The sequence below is a fragment of the Nestor notabilis genome, unplaced genomic scaffold, assembly GCF_000696875.1.
Source record: "Nestor notabilis isolate BGI_N333 unplaced genomic scaffold, ASM69687v1 scaffold10889, whole genome shotgun sequence".
NCBI classification, from domain to species: Eukaryota; Metazoa; Chordata; class Aves; order Psittaciformes; family Psittacidae; genus Nestor; species Nestor notabilis.
Window position 1 is genome coordinate 4,604 of NW_009943261.1, and position 19,762 is coordinate 24,365.

Sequence of the window (19,762 nt, forward strand, 5' to 3'; positions counted from 1 at the left end):
CCCACCCATCAATTATATATACAGTGCTTCTGTTATTATTTCTGTAAATCTCCTTTATTTAGCGGTGGATTAACAGCAATGGAGCAGTGTCTGAGGGGTGCAGAGTAGCAGGGGAGTCCTCCTGGATTACCTTTATGGGGCCCCAGAGCCCAACCACTGGAGGTGCCGAGACCTTCCCAGTGGAGTGGCTTCAGCAGAATCGTGGCTTGCCCGCTTCAGGCCCTGATGTCATTCTGTTTTACAGAGGCTTGCTCTTGTGTGCTGGTTTTCCAGATTCCTTGACCTACACTTTCATTTATGTTATTATGCAGACATCATCTTCCTGCTAGACACCTACTGAAAGGAGATTTAAGAATAATCACATTTCCATCTTTTTATTTCTATTCTTTGTAATTTGTAGCAAATTCATATGAAATATTTCTATTTTGTGGAAAATAGTGCTGTCTGTTTGCTTTTAACATATGGCAGTTTTGTCTATATAACTATGTGGAAATTCATTATATGTATTGTCTTCTTGGTGAGCTCTCGGTAATGCCTGCAGGAGTTGTGTGAGTTTTCTGAAAGGAGAGCCCCAGAAACTACACAACAAATTTAAAAAAGGAAAGAACAAGCAAACTTAATGCCACTGATTTAAAAGCAGTTTTAAGTAAGAGGATATATTACCTATTTGCTCATCCATTTGGGTCCAAATAATCCTGCTACAAAAATGTACTGCAGAAATTGGAGCATGAGAGCAGAGCAGAGCCAAAGAAGTGTTACATTATGAATCCAGAAAAATGTACCCATGTATAACATACTGTGAATGCAAAGAGATCTATTGAAGGTAAAATCAGGATACTGTAAAAAAATCTTTCTAGGATTAGGCCTTGATACAAACATCTCTATTTGAAGGAAGCTATGATACTATACAGTATGATGCTATCTTTTATTTAAGTCTAAAACTAGTAATTTGTATTTTGGGGGCATATAAAAAATCTTGGGAGCTTATTCCAGCTGTTGGAGGTAGACAGGGTGGGAAGGAGGACTCTGTTTTAGTGAAGAGTGGCTATGCAAGAGAGGTGGTGGTCACTTGTTGGCCAGAGCAGAGGATGGGGCAGATGCAAACCCCTTGGAGAAGCCCCTTGCCCAAGACCTCAGAAAAGGCCCGTGAATGTCCATTTCCCTCCTCTGCAGGAAAAGAAACCCCGTGGCTTTGGGGCAGGAGGAGAGTGTGGCTTTGGCAGGTGCTGATTTGGGGGTTTCTGATCCTTTGGGTGAGCTGCAATATAGCTGGGCTATCATGGGGATTGGGGTATGTGTTGAGGGCAGAAGCTGCCAAGGATCAGAATTTCCATCTTTCCTGGAAAGCAGAAGAGGCACCTTGACACAGAAAGCACCGTCCTCAGTGGTGGGACACAAAGACTTTGAGCACCAGATGTCATCTTTTGTCAGCCTGCCTGGTGCTCAGCCAGGTGGAGGAAGGCAGTCAGACCAAACTTAAAAACTACTGGGGACTTGGCCAGAGTATTCCTGAGGTTCACTTCTAAACTGAAAACCCACCTGGCTAAGTTTTCCAAAGCAAATAGTTGTGTTTGTATGGTGTTTTCTGTCTCAGGCAATTTATTTGTTTACCTTTTCTGTGGCAGGCAGGTTTTATTGAAGATACCCTGCAGGTTAACTACTTGCAGGTGACTTCAGTTTGAGGGGGTTCTGCCCCTGGAGGGAGGTTCAGTGAGGCGTCCAGAGGGAGGTCTGTTGAGAGCCAAGGAGGATGTGTTTCATGCCCAGGAGGGGCTCCCATAGGGCGGATGCAAGTGAACAGTAGCTTGGGAAAGGAGCTAAGGGAGGTTGTGGGTGCCAAAAAGGGACTTTGGCTTCCCCAAGTCAACTGAAGAGTCATATCACATCGATTCTTTACTAGCATTGTATTTTCATGAACTCATACTAGGAAATGCCATCTCAAAACGTTTGAGCTATATAGGTATACTATAGAAAGGTTTTTCCATAAAGGTATAATACAGTAATATAAAAGTCACAAGACGCATTTTGGATATGCAATGCCTCTAATTCCATGTGCTTTCCTATTGCAAGCTGATTTTTAAATTGGGAAACTGGGGAAAACCTTGCAAATGAGACTGCTGGTTTATTTATTTATTTGTTTCATCTCAGCTGAGACAGATGGGATTCTCGGATCATGCACTGTTAAGCCTTCCTTTGGAATTCGCGCCACCGTGGCCACAGAGCCCAGATGGTGCTTAAATCTGTCATTTTTTAACAACCCGACTTTCTTAATTTTATATCCAAACACATTGAGCATTCAAAGTGATTAATTACTGTCCAGATATGTCTGTGCTGCAGCAATTTACTTGCGTGTGCCAAAGATCATTTCGTTCTCAGGTAGGTAGTTTGGTGAGGGCTGGGCGGGTGGCAAGAAGCTCACCGGCAGAAACTTTACATTGGAGGTAGCAGCATGGTGCTGCTGGTATCATCCTCCACAGCGGTGGCTTAGCAAAAAGTTTCCGTAAGTAAAGCAGAATTTTGGTGCACATGGATATTTCACAGCTTCCGGGGAGGATTTGCGCAATTGCCATATAAGCTTCAGTCTCACCAAATCTTCTGTTTCCCATCAAAAGGGAAGCTTTTGATGCCTGACAAATACCAACATTATGTTTTCAGGATGTGGCACAGACAGATTTATAACAGCCAAGTGTTTAGTAAGAGAAAGCTGAAGGGTTTTCTTCAAAAAGCTCCAGAGCTTTCAGGAACTAAATAATCAAACTACTATAATTCTTCAGAATCAGATGTTTCTCTGGTGACTTCTCCTCAATTTTCATTTCAAAGTGGTCTTTCTTCTGGAAGAGTTTAAATATTATTTGCAAGTCCAACACTTGCATTAGTTGTCATGTTTGCAGCAGGCTGCTACCAATTCCTTCATTTCTGGAAATGAGGGAAGAAGTGATGCTGCATGATCTGTGCAGCTTTAGCTCTAGCTTTACAACAGACAACAGTATAGGCTGTCAAAATCCTTGAACTGCTGCTGCTATTCTCTTGACTGAGCACTATTGGACAACTATCTTAAGGTTATTTTTGGATGTTACTGCATATTGTTTATTTGGTTATGTGGGTTTGGTGCAGGTGGAAGTGCAGCTTTCCCAGAAGTGGGAGCTTCTTCTGTGTGCCTGGAACTTCCCTCCCCTTTGCGAAGGAATTGTAGTGCTTGTGCTATCTTAACCACTGGCAAAGCAAATGTCTAACTCTTTCCATTACTGAGAGACACTGGGTAGCATCAGGCTGTGCCAATCCTTCTTCATGCAGTCTTTATACCTTGTACAGTCTTAATTGTTAGCACCACTGTTTCATATTTCACCCATCCATGCGCACCACCACTGAGGACCAGTTCATGGGAAATAAAAACCCCCAAGTTGCTCAAGAGTGATTTGCATTTATCTGAGGACTAAAAGTTTAGCAGTGATGAATTTTGGTTCTTCTTAAAAACCTAGAGAAAGAAGTAGTCCTCACCATATTAACACAATTAAAAGGAAAATTTACTTCTAGGAAAGAGATCTCTTTTTTCTCCCACTTTCCTGGAATCCGCATAGAATGAGGTAAATGTAAGTAGTCGGATAATCAGACACCACTGGCCAAATGTGTGGTAGGAGGTTTTGAGGAGTACCTCTACTAAAATGAAAATGTGCTGACTGTGAAACACAAGCAATAGTCAAAGACTTGAAAAGCTAAAGTGTAGTGTTTGAAGGAGTGACTTCTGTGGTGAAAAGAGTTAGCTAGATTTTATTGTTTCCTTGAAAATAAGTGTCCTACTAGCTGCACATGCTTGGAGATTTTGCTACTAAATATATAGGTATTTAAAAACTGAGTTTAGACAAATACATGTATAAAGTGAATTTGCGTCTATAATAAAGTGAATGTGTTATATTCGTGTTGATAAATGTGTGTGTGTGAGTGTATAATCAGTCTGAACATTCCCATTTTGAAACATGCTGTAGTTTCTGTTATTTAACACACTGCCATAGAAGGCTTTTGTTCCAAGAGCACTACATCTTGGTACGGACATTTCCCCTGTTAACTTTCAGTTGAATTTAATTACTGTTAGTAATTACTGACTGGCAGTCACTGGTGCAAAATTGATAATTAATATTAAACAGTGAATGTGCAGGATTAAAGAACAGAAGTGCTTTCTTGAGGTGAGAGGTGCCTCAGCACCGAAGCCCAGTGCTGTGTCCCAGCATCACCTCTGGAGCAGTGAACATCACCTCTTTCACATCCAAATATTCCAGCTTATAACACAGTCCAGGAGGTCTTACAGTAATTATAGGAAGTTGCAGCAGTGCTTTGACATTTGCTTTTGGTTTATGATTTAATAAGGCAGGAGAAGGCTGAGTGGGCTCTGGTTTTTAGGAGGAGAGATTTATTGGCTTTCTGGGCCAGGGAGTTTGAGTTACTGTGTGTTTCCTCACTCTCTTACTGGTGATACTGGTATTGTACATGACATGTTTCGGACAGACTAAGAGTGCTAGTTAGGAAGGATTTTTTCTGTCCTTTCTGGTTTGTAGTCTATCATATACCAAGAAGTGCGCTCGATGACACCTTCTGTAGCATCGAAGTGTTACATTAATTTTTATGTAAGTTATAAACCTGAAGTTTATGTAAATAGAACTGATAAGCCCTTAGCCTGAGCCCACTATAAAAAATAACTGCTGTGCATTGTTAGTATTAGATTAGAATAACCCTGGTTAGAATTTAATTTTTATTTTTGCTTGGATAAATAATTCACCTTGGTAGTAACTCTATAAGCTGTTAATAACAAGTATCATAAGTTTCCATTAAAGTGGATCCCAGTGGTGTTGTAGGAGTTTATCCCTTCACTAAGAAGATTCGGTTCTCTCCTCAGCTTGCTTATGAGTATCATAATACTTAAATTTCGGTAACCTATTAAATCATCAGCAGTTACTTCTGCACGTCCTAGGTGCCCTAAAACATAATAATCAGAATTTCATAGACAATGAAGGTGACAGTTTGGTGGCATTTTTTTGCCCTCTTTAATCAAATAAATAAAAATACAGGCAAATTTACATCTGTAGGTTCAACTCTGTTTTGTCCTTCCTATATGAAGCAAAATGCTTTATAGTCCATGGGAAAGTCCTGGTTCTGATTACCTTTCTTTCCAGGTAGATATAGAAAATGATGCTACCAGGTTTGTGCTTTTCACAATACTTGAGGGCAGTTTCACTGCTTTTGACACATTAATATTGTGTGTTTGATTTTGGCACAGAAATATTTGGAATATCTCTACGCCATCTTCCTTAAATCTTGTTACTCAGAGAATGACGTGGCACTGCTCACTGCCTTTTGACACTTCAAATGCCTGAGAGTATCCTCTCCTTGGAGACTACCCCTCAGGAAATCCACGGGTTTGATCTGACTACTCAGAATACACAAATCCTTCTCATGAGTAAAAGTTAAAACAGGTTATCTAATCAAAAAACCTAAAACACAATCAAAAGGATGAAACTCCCAAGATCCTGGTTTCCCATCCACCTTCAAAAAGGAGACCACTTCATCTGATTTCAAATCTATCAGCTTGCATCTTAATCACTTTAGCTTAAATGCTAAAGGACTTTCTTCCAAGCAAAATCTGTGGGTTTAGGGTAGGGTTCCCATTTTCCCAGTCCTTTGTCATATGGGATATAAAACTTTAGTAGGAAAGACTATGAAACAAGTTGCTTTTTTCTGCAGCTTACCTTAGTCATGGGGTCAAAACGTGATGAGGAGAAAGGGTACCCACCCTCAGTAGGGCTCCTCTCTCCTTCCTCTGGGATCACTTCTTCCCAGCACCCCAAATACTGGACTCTTCGGGATGCTGCTCTAATCGCAAAAAAGCTGGTTTTCACAAGTGAGTCTTTTTAACCTTTTCCTAATGAGTTCCCAAGTGCTTCTTGGCCTTAGATGTTAAAGCTTGTGTGTTTGCGATTTCCCTGGCAAGCTGCCGTTCGTAAAGAGGATATAGTGTTTTCTTGGTCCTTTGCCCAAAGTAATTTTGCAAGGAACTGTAACTGCATTTAGTACATGTCATTCATTGGAGAGAAGTCATTGTAATTGCATTTGATCACAATCAGTTTATGGCTCTTTTATCATGTTTTCATGCTGCATATCTACTCAAACATCATAGCAAAACTTAATGGCTACTGTTTTACTTCTGCGTAAAACATTTTATGGTCTTTTTGTGCAGCAGACATCAGGTTTCAATCACTGTTGCCCCATAGAGAGAGAAAAAAGTTGGATGAAGAACTATCAAAAGTCTTTAACTACATAAAATTTTATTTCAGGTCAACTTCCCATAAAAGATATTAAATGTATTTTGTGGTTTATTCTGCATGTTAACAATTTTAGAGGAGCTGCAATATTTTGGGGGAAGCAGTATGAAAGGGGGAAGTTAATTCATAGAAGATGTTTTACATTTGGGGTAGTTTTCCTTTGTAAAAGGATGGATTTGTATGTGGAAGGGGTGGCTGGAGAGTTCCGCCTTCACATTCTCACAGAGTGGCTTTAAAAGCTCACCATTGCCTCCACAGAATTCAGATTTCTAGCCTTCTGCTGAGCCTTTTTAATTATTGCTTTAAATTTTTGATGTTCCATTCATAAAACCCAGCACAATTCATGCATCTGAAATTATATCTTTTGCTGCCTGAGTGCTGCCGAAGTTCCCAGCTGAAAAGTTTAATTAAAAGGGAAACTTTGACATGCTGCTGAGAAGATTAGTTCGCATTAGAATGGCGAGATAAAAGAAAATTTACTTCTAATCTAATTAACACCAATTAAAAGATGTAAAAGAATTTGCATCGGCCAATTGTTAATTATGCATCAATTTGCCTTTCCTGTGACAAAAAAAGCAGAACGTGACCTGTTTTGTTTTAGGATACCTATAGTGTGATGATATTGCCACAGTCATTTTCCATGCGAATTGGCTACGATGGTAACACTTACTTCGCGTCATCCTGGTGCTTTGGTTTGTGCTCAAGATTTTAGTGGAAGGTTAATTCAGACTAATTGGTCTGTAGCTTGACAGCTGTATGTAGGGATGATGGAAATGCGAATAAAAATTCTGGGTTTACAGAAACTGATTGTGCATAGGTATATGCTGCTTCTCCTTAAATGTATGTACGTGATAGTTTGGAGGTGTTAGAGGGGTATGCCTGTCCACTCCAAAGTGTGAGTATGTGTTTACACATGCTTCTATTTATTTTGATTCACATCTTTTTTGAGATTACAGCTGGGACTGTCTGCTAATAAATATGGTTTTATTTCACATACTCTGACTGCTTTTACGCAGGATGTAACATTTTGGGAGAATGGTGTGGCTAGTGAGCTTCCCAGTTTGCTTCCAGGTGGAAAGCTAAAGATGTTTCATTGCTGTATGCTAGGCATTTGCTGTGAGTTTACAATGATCCTTATTTTGTAATGTGCATTTGCTTCTTTCTAATTTTGTTTTTTTTACAGATTTAAAATTTAAACTTGAGATGTCTAGTTCTGTCTAGTCCAAGCAAGACTATGCTGTTTACATTCTGTTCATACCGTACTAGAAGATGATTTTACATACAAATACCATTTTTGGTATGAACAATTAGTTTATGCTGTTTGTTGCTTGTGGCTGAATTTTCTGATTTCATATTTACTTTATTATCTTTTTTAACTCTTTTAATTATTGTCTATCTGTACAGCTGATATCATAGACAAGGTTTGCTTTCAATGTGGCAAGTCTAATGAGGTTATGAAGCTGTCAGAGCTCTGAACAGCAAGAAGGTCATATATTTCTGATAACCAACTACAGATGAAAAGAGGTGCATGCTTGGGTCAGAAAGAGCAGTTATGTTAACCCACTTTAGGAAAGTAATAAGGAAACAGAATTTTTTGGACAAGTTGCGTATTATGGGGGCGAAAGAGGACAGGAAACATATTGAAGGGAATAGAAATATTTGTGTTACAGTATCACTTGCAATCAAATGGTTGTAACAATGTCTTAATTAAGAGTTGCCCTGAACTTACTCATAATGTTCAAAAACCTAAGTAATTCTTTACCACTGTAAAAATGTATCAAGTTACTCTTCCGTTTGTCTTCTTGTTCATGTTGTGCCTTGCTGTGCTGTTCTTTAGACTTTATATTGCCTTTTGTGAAAAGCATCACAAAGGTTCTTTCTAAAGAAAACAAACCAGGAGCTAGAACATTAAGAGTACGTTATATGTTTGACCAATCACTTTTATAAAGTCTGATGCAAGTCTTTAATCTGACATCCTTGGAGAATGCTTTAGTTTTTAATATTTCTATGACCTTCTCCAGGGGACTGAAAAATTGCTTTGAAGTATCGAAGTGGTGCATGGAGTTTTAGCTGTGTGATTCCCATTAAAGTCGGTAGGAGCCAGGTAGCTAAAACTCAACACAACTATGAAAACATACTCCTTGTGCAGTGTTAAGTAGTAAAGCAATTCTGTGACATGGCAGTGACATTTTACTGCATTTGCTGGCTTTATAGATTCACTCAAGGCTTGTATTTTTTACTGGAGTTTTACTGTTCAGTGAAAATAATAAAGGAATATTCAAAAGCAGGTGTAGGCTATCCTAGTAAAAGGCACAGCTGTTGGGAAAAGCTGGCAGCTTGCATATACTTTTAAAGTGAAATGGCAAAATCAGTTTTGCAAAGTCCGAGCTCATCACCTGCATGCTGGTCACACTGTAAGCATTTGTTCGAGGTGCCTGAAAATACTTTCCGTGCTCCCAGCCCAGGGTCAAAATCAGCCCTCAGAGAACAACGGCTCTAGCAGGCGATGGGGATTTCTTAGCTCAGTCATGTCCCTGTCCAAGGAGAAAGATCAGCCAGTGCTTCACAGAGGTACTGACAGGCAAAGCAGCCATCCACAAGATAAGCCTGATCTAATTAAAACAGTTTCTTTCAATCTGAAATACCTCTCCATTTTGCAAATTTATCTACAGAATGGGCATTCAGCCTTTGAACATCAGCAAAGGCAGAGGGATTGGGGTTTGGGTTTTTTTTGCTGCCTTCCTTTATATCAGGATTGTGGGAACCTCTAAGTGGGCAAAATGGTTTTATGTGATGTTGTTTCACCTATGGACCAGGAAGATGAGACTTTTCAACGGGAACTCCAGACATTTATATTTAAGGATTGCCCTGAGGATTTGTGTTGGATAGGTCCCAAAGAAATCTCTCACCACATCTTAATCAGATATTGCCGCCAGATTCCAGGAGTATGCCTTTACATTCAGCTCATTGGCAGTAAAATTTTTAGTTTTGTCTGTCAAAGATCTTCGTCTGTTGTATTTTGTATGAGCTTCTGATTATACTCCAAACCCTGCTGCAATACGTTTTACCATGTATGAAACCTACATATATTCTTTTGTGTTGACCATAACAATCTGTCCTACATCTTTTCTAGCAAAGGCAAGCCATAAAATCAGAGGTGTTGGTCATCCTCACTAACTACCTTTCAGCCCTTCTGGATTTGTTGCTCTTGATACTTTCTAGCTATAGTGTCTGTCTGACTGAGAGCAGCTGGTTTTTTACACAAAACTCTGGTCCAGCCAAATTTATACCAAATAAGTTGCCTGGAATGTGAAAAGACAGTGTCTGCAGACAGCTCATTAATTTCCTTTTGAATTACAGATAAGTTTCTATGTCAGGTTTTCTGAAAGAGTGAGGGAAGTCTCGTTTGTTATACTAACGGAGAAGAAAATGCACTGGTATCTCCGTTCAGTCATGTCCTAAAGTACAATTATAGAGGGGCTTGATCCTCAATTATAGAACATGATTGCCCTTTTTCTAAAGAAATGCCATGCTTTTTTGACTCTGGAGCTGCATGCAGAAATCCTCAGGGTTGTCATACACCAGGAACCAGTTAGAAATAACTGGTAATTCTCTGGAGTAGTAACAATGCTTGAGAAACGAAACCATCACAATCTTTAAGCAAAACTCAATTCAAAGTTTTCCTGCCAAGGTCATCTTTTCTTTGTCCACCACTTCACAAGAAGAGCAAGCATTGAGAGGAGCTGGCAATCAGAGCTCAATTTATCTCCTCAAACTTTGGCTTTGTCCACACTGGCTTTTGTCCAGTTTGAAGTACCTTTGGAACCAGCACATCTCCTTGTTCCCCAAACCAAAACATCCTCTAAAAAAATCACAACACAATCAAGCTGTTAGGCATCTATGAAGTTTAATTTACAATAATGTAAGATGTCAGCTGTTCTATGCATCTTGCCTAAAATCAGAAAGGAGGATTTAAAGCTTCTAAATCTTGTCTTTCACAACCATGTCCAGTAGCCACCTGGTGATCTGGATGCCTTCTAATGGCATCCCTACCTGGGCCTGCTATGTCCTCCTGAGCAAGAACCAAAGCTGTCTACCATTGCTGCTGGCTGGGACTTGCTCCTCAGTGCAGTATTAGCTCACAGATGTAGCTTCTGAGAAGAGTCCTCCAAGTTGCAAGAAAAGGGTTGAATACCTGATGAGGAGTATTGTCACAAAAGGTTGTTGAGGAAATAAACTTAGAGCTATCCTATTTCTTTCATAGACAGCACTGAAGAATCAAAATCATCTCTAACTGACATGACATGCTAAGAAGTGTACAATGCTCAAAAGATAAATATAGCCATTGATATCTGACTACAGCTTCTTGATACGGCCAATGATATGCTGACATTTACATTTTCACCCAAAACTGTGAAATGTGCATGTTGCATCACATTTCCTCAGTAATTCTGCAACTTTTACAGAACTAGGAAAGTAAATTTATAGTGTTCAAGTTATAGCGTATCACGTTTTATAGCATCAAGTGGTTTGTAATTAACATGCTCATTTCAGTTTTTCTTAAGCTGAGTGAGAAATTTCCAGAATTAAGTAACATGGAGAGGTGGCAGGTAGTGTCCATGAACTAATATATCCTTTATCCCCACAGTTTTATTGTGTGAGTGAGTCTCAGAGCGGTTTGCCAGGAGCCCAAGTGCTACCCAGGGTTTTCAGAGAAAAGTGATGGTAATTCACCTTTGATGTGAGCATACAGATCCCAGAAGCTATGGGCTTCAGCATATAAAATGACCCAAAGCACAGGCAATTTATATGAATTAGATTTCCTGAGCTTCTTTGATTTTAATTTAAGTACCATTTTCAAACCTTTTGAGAAGTCCGTATTATGCAATACTGACCTATATTATTGTCATGGTTTAAGCCCAGCTGGTAACTCAGAACCACACAGCCGCTCGCTCACTCCCCCCCGTCTTCCTTCCTCCCCCCGCTCCCGGAGGGATGGGGAGGAGAATAGGAGGAATGTAACTCCCACGGGTTGAGATAACAGCACTCCAGTAACTAAGGTATAATACAAACCACTGCTGCTACCAATAATAATGATAAGAGGAATAACAAGGGAAAAGGACACAACCGCTCACCACCCGCCGACCGATACCCAGCCCGACCCGAGCAGCGATCTGGGCCTTCCGGGTAACTCCCCCCAGTTTATATACTGGGCATGACGTGCTGTGGTATGGAATACCCCTTTGGCCAGTTTGGGTCAGGTGTCCTGTCTCTGCTTCCTCCTGGCTTCCCCTCCTCCCTGGCAGAGCATGAGACTGAGAAAGTCCTTGGTCAGAGAAAACATTACTGAGCAACAACTAAAAACATCGGTGTTATCAGTGCTGTTCCCAGGCTGAAAGTCAAAACCACAGCACTGCACCAGCTACTAAGAAGGAGAAAAAATGACTGCTGTAGCTGAACCCAGGACAGTTATAGGCTCTAGACACAAGGCCAAGGACTTGCTCACATTTCCTCCCCTGCTACCCCATGCGTGTTTATACTGACAAGTTGGGAAATGTATAGTGATATTTATTGCTATCTGACAATAGAAAGTAACTTTTCTCATATAGTTAATCCAAAATGATGCTTCTGTCATTTTTAACAATACAGTGTACGTGTGTGCATCTTTGTTTGCATATTTAATTCAATGACTAGAAAATTCTTGCCCTTGATTTGCAATATGTAGTAAGCTGGTCTGAATAATAGAATAAATAATAGTATCTTTACATTAGATTTATCAGACTTTCCAAGTTTAAAGATGTAAATAGATTATGATTTTTTAATAGATAATGATTTTATTATTTATTTCTCTAATTGATAAGTATTGTGAGGTGTGCAGAGACTGAATTGAATTTTCATTAGGTACCTATCCAGGGACCAGGCTAAATGATTCTTTAAGCAGTTTGGGGGGAAAAAAATGCTCATTGAAGACTTGTTAAGTCGTGTGAGAATATGCATTAAATGCTTATCTCTCCTGTGGGTATGTAGGTATCAGCTACTTGGTTTACTGTGTGAGGTTTAATGCTTTTCTTCTAATTTCTAATGAACTTTACCACCAGACTACTTGATCATGACTAAGCCTATGAACAATGCAAATGGAATTGCCCCCTGATGGTGAGGAATGGGGCCCAGATGGCCCTTAAAAGGTGATAATTAGGAAATATAGCATATCTGAGTAGCTAGAAAGAGAGAAATTTGTTGAAGACAGTCAATCTGTTTGAAGCAATGGTCTTTCTTTTAATTATATAGATTTTCACTTAAGGCTGCTTTAAAGTAAATATTCCTAGAAAAATTTATTTGTAACTGAAAACTAGAAACCACTGTTTCAGCTTCTCCCTGCTTTAAATTCTCTGTAGAACCTTTTCATCTCATGTTGTCTTCAAAACATGATTAACAGGCTAGTTGCATGTGTTGTGGCAGTATTTTGGGTTGTAGGTATTCTGCTGCTACAAAATGGCAACAAAATGAGAAGCATCAGAGAGATTGGTGTGTTGTAAAACATATATATTACCAGAAGTCAACTGTAAACTCTACTGGATGAGAATTTGCTTGTTTCTAGAAAGATTTGTCACTGTTTTGAGTGTTTCATTGCCTTTTGGGGGTTTCATATAAAGCTCAGACTTTTATTTCTCTATTTAACTTTATAACTTTATTAAAACACTCCAATTTGGAAATACATTGTTGCTTTATATTATAGCTCAGATGCTAATGAAATAGTACCACAGGTCATTTGAGGCTTTCCATTGTAGCTCTCTTTTTACAGCTGCCTTATGAAACAAGGTTTTATGTTGTTTGTATTTGCTGTGTTGTGAGAAAATGCAAGTGGGGAAGGAACATCCATATTGCTAGCTTCTGGAAGGATATTATGGGGAAAAGAGACAACTTACTGCTAAATCTGCACCTATTAGTTCTGTAAATTTGGTAAACTCTGTACTTGAGAGGGATATGACTCAAGCACGTACCATAATTTCAGAGAACAGGTAGACACAAAGGTAGACACATATCACAGCTAGGTGCATGTCGACTATTAATTTTTTGAACATGAAATCTTGATTTGAATTCAGGTGTTGAATGCATGCCTGTGACAAGTATTTAGCAGGAAAATCTGTTGGGATGGCCTGCTTGACTCAAGCTTATGTCGTGACTCGCCATGTCAGAAATAATTCTCCAAAATAGAGGTGTATCTCGCAGACAGTGATTTGTTGTTGTGGGAGAGGACAGACATGCTGACAAAGTGGGGAAGTTCTCCGGGAAGATTATTTTTTCACCTAAAATATGTAGTTCTGTCTCATATTCTGTCCCTTAGGAAAGAGAATCATGTTCTGACCCTGTCACATTGAAATGGAAATAGAGGGCTCAGCGGTCACTGTATTGCCGGGGCCTGAAAGTGCTCTGATCGTCATCACCTATGTTAACCTCCACCTTATGTTACGGATTGTCCTCTGTTTCTAAATACATTTTCCCCAGCTTCTCCTTGGCTGAATTGGGATCATCAAAGGTCAGGTTTCTAGATCTTTAAATATCAGTGCATTACTGGTTTCTCTTCTGCTGGAGTGTCCTCTACTTATGAGGAACCAAAAACCAGTGCTAAAGGAAAGCCAGCCTATTGAGAGAGAAGCTGCAGGGAAATGTTTTTTTCCATGACTCCCTTTGATTTCCTGTCTTCCCAGTGTAAGGTACTCCAGTGCATAGAATTATATATATATTCAGTTATCACTTCTATGTCTAGAGGTCTTATTGCAGTAAGTAAAAATATTTTTATGAGTTTGAATATACTTGTAACAACTTCTTTGATGACACAGACAATATTAAATGGTAGTATTAGTAAGAAGTGTAATTAAAAAATAGTCTTTGTTGTCAGTTTGCTATAGGTTAAACTTACATTGTTATAATACATCCATAAGCTGTTCCTCAGACTGACAGCAGTTTGGGCTCTCAGATATTTTATTTAATTAAGAGTTTTGAAGTATCAAAACAAAGTCTGTGAAACTATTTCACATTTTTTAGGAGAGTTTAGAAACTAGTAGAAATTAATGTAGAAAATAACGTAAGGTGTTAAGAATAGCTCTGGCTATTCAGATCAGTATTCAAATTCAAATTAATACAATATTAGGAGACATGACTGCTGAAGTGGTAAAAAAGTATTGGATATAAGGGGGGGTGTGGAAACAGTACATAAACACACCAGATTTCATCCTCCCCAATTCACACATCACAGCATACTGTAAATAAAAGTATAACTTCAGCAAGGCCTGTGGGATTCACCACATGCCTGACCCAGGAGTGGTCTGGATCAGCGATCCCCACTGATCAGCATCCATGTCTACAGCCAGATCCAGCATGCCAGTGAGAGCTGTAGTGGCAAGAACTGCCTGTGGGTGATTTTCTGAGTGCTGGAATAGCACTGCACATTTGGATAAAAGCAGGTTAGCAAAGACATAAAAGGGTTGTTCTTTATCCTGATCATGAGTTTGCCACATGCCCATTCAAAGCAACCAGCACATACAAGTGGATGAAGTTAAAGGTATGGAAATGGAAAGGTGGTGGTTGTCTGCATGTAAGAAGCTGATTGCCTGTTTATCAGTTCTAGAAGTAACTTTCCATTTGACAAGTCATGTGCATGTCTTCCAGGAGGCTCCCACTTCTCCTTCCTTCTGTGCACCTGTGCTGCCCGTTCTGGCTGCCTGTGCCCCGTTCTCTGCCATAACGGAAGGCTTTGCTGACACTCAGTTACATCTCCCAAGCCTCCTGAGTGCTGAATTTCTTTTTACTCTGGCTGCTGTAAGCCAAACAAGTAAATCCGCTAGGCAAGATTGTGCTGCTTCCCAGCGTTTCCATAGGGTCAACATCTTGAGTTCCCTTCTGCTGTGAATGGAATAGTTGAGTTTATTCCACTGCTCTTTTGCACTTGGTTGAAGAAAAAGGGACTCTTACTGTCATTAGTGTTGTTTGTTAGCCAAAAAGAGTGGGTTTAATATCTCTATCCATCCCAGCCTACCAAGAACCTTCCAGAATGTTCCACATTCTGTCATTTACAGGTAATTTATTGCAAGTTTAATTTCACATGGCAGGAAGGAGAAGACAGAGGTGGAGGGTTGGTGCAAGGCGCTCTGATGTGATTCACTGTGCTTGTTCTGTTTATTATAATTGATTGGGAATGGTTAAAGTACGTAACAGCTGCCTGCTGTATTGTGCTGATATTTATATGGTACTTTTATATTCTGTCTGAAACCATAAGCACAAAGGGTTTCTAAAGAATTAATATAAAACTTGCTTGTAAAATTCCAAGGTTTATAGCATGATTTCTTTAGTGCAGACCTGTTTGGTTTGTGTGGGTAGATGCTGCTTAAATCTGTGCGATCCTTTCCCCTGTTTCTCTCATACAGAAAAAACTGCAGGTTTTGAAAAGTTTAAAACCTTTTACTGAGACAAACCTACCTTGTTTTGTAAGGAAGTTATTTTGAAAGTAGGTGACATGTATACATGCAAAATTAATGTGGCATAGATACCCTGAAGTACTTTAAATCACTTGATAACCAGTGGCCACTTTTCCCTAGAACCTGAAACCTTCTGGTTAGGATTAACTCTTTAGTAGCTTGCTTTTCCCTCTCAAACAGGCAGCCTAAGGCTTGATCCAGGAGATGATGCTAGTGCAAACTGGCTCAGGACCATTTTTCCCCTTTATCTGGTGACCACACTTGCCATGAGGCGGGCCTCTTCTGATACTTTCTCCGAAGCTGAATTTATGGTTTCATGTATTATATACCCAACCCTGTGTCTGTGGCTCCCAGTTTCCCGCTGCATTAATACAACCCACTGTCTGGTTGGGGGAAACATTAAGCCCTTTATTTCGTTGTAAGCCTGTGACCACTGCAAGGCTTTGTACCACCTCCATCCACCATGCTGGCCTGTCATCCAAGGGACACAATACCCTGGGGCAAAACCTGCAGCTGTTTTTAGGTGCTGGCAAACATGAATGTCTTCAAAACATCCTCTGGAGCCTCTCCCACTACTACTGTGGTCACTTCTCCAATTTCAGTGACTTCCCAGACACCACTGTATTTCAGTGCCATAAATAACATTATCCTAATGCCATCTTCTGCTGTGCATATATACTGGTCATTAACTCATTGGGGTAAACTGAAGGGATTGGGGAAAGAGAGCAAACTTATTAGGCCTGACCAGGTGGCTTTGCTAATGGCAAAGGAGGTGTGATGTGAATTTTTCCCAAGTTCTTTCTGACAGCAAGAGGTGATGGAGCTGTCTTGGCCATCTCTACTTCCAGAAAGGCTGGTCTTTCCCCAGCCCAGCTTCTTGGGACTTGCTGTGCCTTCAGGTTTGGTGTTTGGCTGTGGGAGAAGACCTTGCGACAGGTCAGCCAGACCTGCCTGTGACAAACCGAGCCTGGCTGGGGAACAAGTTTGCTTGGAGCTGTTAGCTGCATGTGGCACTGACCATTAGTCCTACCTGGTGCTGTAACCCTGCTTAGTTGCCATGCTTCAGTGTTGTGCCTGCTGGAGCACCTGAGTCTCTAATTTCCTTCTTGAATGAGGTTTTAATGAAAACCCACCTGAAACATTAAAACCCACAAGGTTTTAATATGTGTAATAATAATGCTTAATGTATTCCGGTCTTGAACTGTGGGGTCCCCACATCCAAGCTTTCCTCTGCAATCAGCTGGTCTTGAGGCTTGCCCTCTTTTAAAATAGTCATGTAGGTCTATGACTCTCAGAAAGGAAGTGTGAACAAAAGACAGCATACCACGTTTTATAATGCTGATAAATCCCAAGGGCACAGTTAGCATACTGAATGTTGACAAAAACAAGAAGAGGCAAATGCCCCTATGAGTATGGTTATTTGTGCCCGTTTTCTTTTCATGGGCTGGATTCAGCTTTAATGAAAGCATCAGTGTGCCAGGAGCATCAGAGGCTCTCCCTGCCTCTTCCCACCCCTCCCACCCCCGGTCCGGATGTTATTACACTATGCTAAGCATATTCTTTCCTGGACATTTGCAAAAGAATAGGAAGATTACCTTATTTTCATGTCTATAGCCTGCATCACAGATAACTTGTGCCCTGTTAGAAGTACTTATACTTGAGTCTGTGGTTAATCTGCACCTGCAGAAAACCTGTATTAAAGAAAGAGGCAGAAGCAGGGTGGGATTAGAGAGAGGAAGAACTAATTGATCACACAGAATGACCTCTTGGTCAGGTGGAGAAAGAGTAAGCTCCCCATCACATGCATTCTCCTTATTTTGTTTTGGTTTGTATTCAAACAGCTAACCCGTGGATTGCATACATGAAAATAGGAGACTAGGAATTCACACTTTAGGAAAGGAGCAAAGCTGCCTGCTTTAACACTGTGCTCCATAGTGGGATATAAGGATTGTCTTCACTTTGCAAAGCAGTTTTGAGTTCAGGTAGCTAATATACATCTGCTGCGCTCAGGTAAAAACACAGTGAAGACAAGGCACTTGGGTTTTGATCTGAGGTCATACCCCGACTCCACATGGAGTTAACCTTCTGATAAAAATGAAGTACTTAGTTTCCACTGTCTTTCTACCTGCCAATATCTGCCATGCACAAGTTCCAGTGGGGGGAAAAAAAAAGAAAAAAAGCCGCTTTTTTATCAGGGAGAAGCCTGAGGCGGTGGAATCCTCAGCCTTACAAAAATATAAATGACCAGGCTTTGATTCCTGCAGAAGGTTTAAGGCTGATTATTTTAAGAACCGTTGAAACCTGAAGCCGCAGCCCTCTGATTACAGTCCTAGTCTGTATTTGACATAGTGCAGTAGTGATTTCTAACATCTATTTTAGTTTGGATTTAGAGAGAGAGAGGCAACCTACATTGAAGTATATTACCATGCTCTGACATGCGAGCATTGTGTAGGAGGTTTAAGTCAGATTATTTTAAGAACTCAACAAGCCTGAAACAGCATTTTTATGATTATAGCTTTTTTTCCCCGCATCCTTTCCACCCGGAGCAGTGGTGAATTCTAACATCTCTTTTAGCTGGCTTTAGAGCCGGAGCCAGCCTACACTGAATTGGCCTCTTTTGATGCTACAGTATTGACTGAGGGGAGGGACAGATGGAACAAAAATCCTAATTGCCCAAACTTACAATAGGTTCCCAGCAGCAGCCATCACAAAAGAAATGTTAATGCAGTAAAAGGTAAATGGAAGGAAGCTAAACCCAACTTGTGGACAATTCAAAACCTACATCAATTTATTTTAAACTGCTTCCTGCAGTTTGTGAACACCCTCCTTGTCATAGTAGAATTATATTTGTTTTAACATTCGTCACTGCTCTGCAGAAGTCTTACTATGCTTCTGTGATTTGTAAACTGGAAAATGTCATCTGGCATGAGGAACAAATGACTTCCTATGGTCCGGGGCCAATGCTCTTGAAGTTATTTGTTGCAAATGGTCAACTTCCCCTGCATGGTCTTCACAGCTGCAGCTGAAGACTATCTTTTCTAGCAGTGAGAGTTGAGGTACCTGCAAGCACAACACATGCCAGTAGTATTTTGATGTTCCAGCCATGAAATGAGGGGGAGAAATGTCATTCTCCATCCATCTGTCCGTCCATCCATCCATCCATCCATCCATATCTCACAACAATTCTGTTTACGTGTCGTTCATCACATTTACATTTGCCATGTTTTCTGTTCCTTTTTCTGATGCCCTTACCTACATGTCTGCCTTTTAAAATGCATCTCCTGTGGATGGTGTTGCAGTTAATTAAGGGCATGCTGTAAAGTGAAAAGTGCTTTGCAAGAAGCCTATGTCCTTGTTCCATGCCGTGCAAAGCTCCTGCTCATTAAACAGATTTTAAGTTAGCTTCTTTGGCTGACCATCATTACCTTGTCTAATGATGGGTACAGCTGAGGAGTGTTTTGCCAGATCTTATACTTCCAAACTGAGCATTAATTCAAGATAGGACTTTGACATGCTTTCTGCCAGAGTATGAAGAATCTCTAATCACAGAGCAATCCCCCCTGGTGTTAGACCAAATATTTACTATTTGTGTAGGTGATCCATCCTCTAAAGAGACATCAGTCATAAGTAATTAATATATAATTTTCTTAACTTTTGTTTGGTGTGATTTTCACAGGCTGTTTGGAGTCCGCTCTTCTGTGGTTGATGAATACCTAGAATTACACTCTTAGGAGAAGCAAATAAAACTGTCATTTAAGATTAAAGTAGGTGGGAACTGGTCCATATTTAGCACAGAAAATTTTCATTTTTCCACCCTTTTAAAAAAAGTCATTATCAGTAAGTTTACAAGGACCATGCTTGGAAACTAAATCCTGCCATGAGTGGCTCAGTACCTTACTGAATTTGGCAGTCAGGTTCCTCCCCTTGCCTTCTCAAGACTGCACATTTCACACCGGCAATGTGGATGAGAGCTAC